The sequence below is a fragment of the Dendrobium catenatum genome, unplaced genomic scaffold (genome assembly GCF_001605985.2).
Source record: "Dendrobium catenatum unplaced genomic scaffold, ASM160598v2 fragScaff_scaffold_156, whole genome shotgun sequence".
Classification (NCBI taxonomy): Eukaryota; Viridiplantae; Streptophyta; class Magnoliopsida; order Asparagales; family Orchidaceae; genus Dendrobium; species Dendrobium catenatum.
The window spans coordinates 6,079,633-6,083,491 of record NW_021318618.1 but is presented as its reverse complement, the minus strand read 5'-3'; positions in this window follow the sequence as shown (position 1 = coordinate 6,083,491).

Here is a 3,859-nt window from a genome sequence, read left to right as displayed (position 1 = left end):
GGGAGAATGCATATGAGTATATCTATAATGTGGAAAGGTATTTTGTCATTAATGGGCTAACGGAGGAGGATAAACTGACAGCAGCAGACCTATGTTTGGAGGGGAAGACACTGTCATGGTACCAGTGGAGAGACCAGAGGAGACTTATCAGGAACTGGAGGGAATTCAAGGACTGCATGATAGAATGTTTTCAAACCGACCGGGGAGGAGATTTCTATGAGTAGTTCTTTGCTCTGGCACAGGAGGGATCAGTAGCAGACTACCAGGAGCAGTTTGAGCATCTAGCCAATAGGGTGGAGCGATTATCAGATACGGTGTTGGAGGGGAACTTCATGAAGGGGTTGAAGGCAGAGATCCGAGCGGCAGTGAAAGTTCTGATGCCTAGTGACTTGAGGGAGACCATGAAGTTGACACAGCTGGTGGAAAATCAAAAGAATATGGAAAAGGGAGCTAGGAGCAGCAGCTCAGGAGGCTTTTACAAGACTACGACCACTCTTCTAACACCCAAGGGGCCTACCTCGGGCAACATTAATAAGATCACCAGGGAGAAGCCAGTAGGAGGAGGGAGTGGGAAAAAATTCAAGAGGCTGATAGAGAAGGAGATGCAGGAGAAGAGGGCAAAGGGGTTGTGTTTCAGGTGCGAGAAGAAGTTAACGCCAGAGCATCGATGCAAGGACCGAACTCTTCAGGTTCTCACCGTCTGCGATGAGAGGAAACTGAGGAGGGAGGTGAGGAGGAGATAGAGGAGGAGATGGAGGAGAAGCTACATTTGGATATGGCTGAAGTTTCCCTGAACTCAGTGGTAGAATTCACTACGAATCATACCATGAAGGTGAAGGGAGATATAGAGGGCAGGGAGGTGGTGGTGCTAATTGATAGTGGGGCTACTCACAATTTCATTTCAACTCAGGTCGTCGATCAATTGGGAGTGAAATTGGTGGACACCGTTTGTTATGGAGTGATGATGAGTACAGGGAAGGTGGAGAAAGGCCAGGGGATCTGTAGAGGAGTGATGTTGACCATCCAGGGGATTCAGGTAAGGGAGGACTTTCTCCCACTAGAGTTAGGAAGTACTGATGTCATCCCAGGGATGAAGTGGTTGCAAACCTTGGGAGAAATCAAGGATAATTGGGGAGCACTCACGATGGAATTAATGTTGGATGGGAGAAAGGTGGTTATAAGGGGAGATGCAGGGCTATCCAAAGCCATGGTATCACTTAAGATCATAGTTAGGAACCTACAAGAGGTGAGGGAAGATTATTTGGTGGGACTACACATGCTGGAGGAGGGAGGGGATGTTTCTCTTTCAGTGCAGCTCTTGATTCAACAATTCAATAAGGTTCTTCAGTCACCTCAAGGATGGCCACCTCCACGGGAACCCGAGTATATTTTCACCTTGAGGATAAGGCGGATCTTTGGGAGGGGAGTATTGTTAGACTGGTTCATTGGATCGGTCCAGCCGGTCCACGTAGGACCGGCTTAGGCGGAGAACAGGCGGAACATCTCCGCCTCTTCCGTTAGCCGCATGCACGCGAATCCCTGAGAGCTCATTTAGGAAGGTTTTTTGAATGGATTCTAGTAGGGAAATTGAATGTAGGGATTGTTTAGGGATTTCCTTTTGATTTGTATGCATTAAATACTTTATTTTCCTAGGGTTAGGGCATCTTGAATTTGGTTGAAATTTGAGATCTCTTAGATTTAGGTTTTCTTTGGGCTCTAGCAGCGCCTAGAGATTTGGGAGAGATCGATCCTCCTCTCGAATCGAGGATCAAGTGTATCTTGCTATTTTCCGTGTTCCTTTCATCAAATAATACAATTTATCTACTGTTTTGTGGTTTTGTGCGGATTATTGTGAAGATTTCTCGCTGTTTTCCGAAGATTGATAGGAAATACTTGAGATCTACAAGTGTTTCCTATCATAGCCCAAGAGCAAATTCAAGCTTACTTAAAAAGAGAACACCTTAAAGTACACTAGAAGGATAATGGATAATACCAAAGGAAGGAAGAAGGCTTCATATTGCTCATGTGGTGATGATCAGCACGACTAAGCAATCCCAAGATGCTGGGGTTATTTTTGAATTATTATTTGTAGTTATTTCCAATCATTTTCTATGTAATTTGTGTACAAAATGAACTAATAACTCTTTTTTTTTTGTCACTTCTCTTTTTATTTAGGGAGCAATTGCAAATTGTCAAGCATAGGTTGGATAGGCTATTGAAAATTTTGTTGAGTTTTTAATTTGTTTGATCCACGTGGACCACACCTAATAGGATCAAAATCAACCAAAACAGTGAACATGAAAGCTATAGAAATCACGAATTCATCACAAAAATCATATTATTTTGATGAGAGATGGGAAAATATACCAAACTTATCAAGAAGGTTTTGTATTGGTTCTTGCTTATAAGTGTTCTGCACCTCATGGGACTAGAGTCTAAGTGGTAATAACAGAAGTCGTAAGCGAATGAGCTATGATTACAACAAATTAAAAAGTTTACTAAAAGTGAAAGGAGATGTGCCTAAATTACTAAAATGATTTTGTGGGGGCTCAATAAATCTTAACCTATATATGTGATATGCACCCCATTAAATCAAAATCAACAAAAGCTGTGATTATAGAACTTGTGATTTTGGTGACAGATGAGGGGAGATATGCACATAATTTGACACTGTTGAGGGAAGTCCATGACACTTGAAGTCATTTCACATAATTTGACACTGTTGAGGTGCTCGTAATATATTTGGTGACACATCAACTTGCATGCCTCCGAACTCTGGAATGGAGGTCTAGAATCCTTAAACTTATCAATCTTCACAGCATTCACTTAGATTTTGTTTGGATAACAACTCAAAATCAAGACATGCTTCATAATTGTTGAGGATTTAATTGGTTCCTAGCTGTGAGTCAATGTAGACGATGAATCTCTTGATGTTAATTTTTTCACAAAGTAGAGCACTTATAACAAAGTCTCATATTCGTCTCGGTTGTTCGTGACATTGAAGGTGATTTGGAATGCATAGATTAAAGCCATAGCTTGAGGAATTTTTTAAATCACGCTAACTTACTGTTTCACTCCCTCAAAGCGTCATTTATATGCATTGGATAATACAGTTATTCTTCAGTTGAAGAGAACTCCACAACAAAATCTACCAAGTCTTGAATTTTAACGGAAGTCTGATAAAGACATCAAGTGTACTTGCTGAGCTCAATTGATTACTTCATAAGCCTTCTTAGAGTTCTAGTTTTTTTGGATTATTTATCAGATGTTTCTCCATGATGACTTAGACATTATGACCTTGGAAATAAGGATGGAGTCTCTCTGTCTCATGCTATTAAGGACAAGAGGAAAAGTTATGTATTGCTTGAACTCTTGGAAGGCTACTTGACATTCAAGCATTTAGTGGAACTTCTTTCTCTTGCAAATTGCCTTGAATTGTGGAGCACTCCACTCGCTTGAACAAGAAATGAACTAGCGAAGGCCCTCCATCTTAACTGTCAACTTTTGAACTTTTTTACCGAGCGTGGAGGCTTGATCTTTAGCATCATACAAATCTTATTTGGATTCGTAGTGATGTCGACCAACATAATCATGTCTTTAAGGAACTTATCAGTTCGAGTATTTAACTTACATTTGGAAGAGTCAAGCTTCATATTGAACCTCTTTAACATTGCAAACATCTTGAAGATATCAGTAAGATAGTTGATGTGTGACTTACTCTTGATCGTGATCGATGACATTGATATGTTTAAGCTTGCTTCCCTTCTGTGGTATAAAAATGTTATTCAAGCTTGATATTGAACCTCTTTAACATTGCAAACATGTTGAAGATATCAATAAGATAGTTGATGTGTGACTT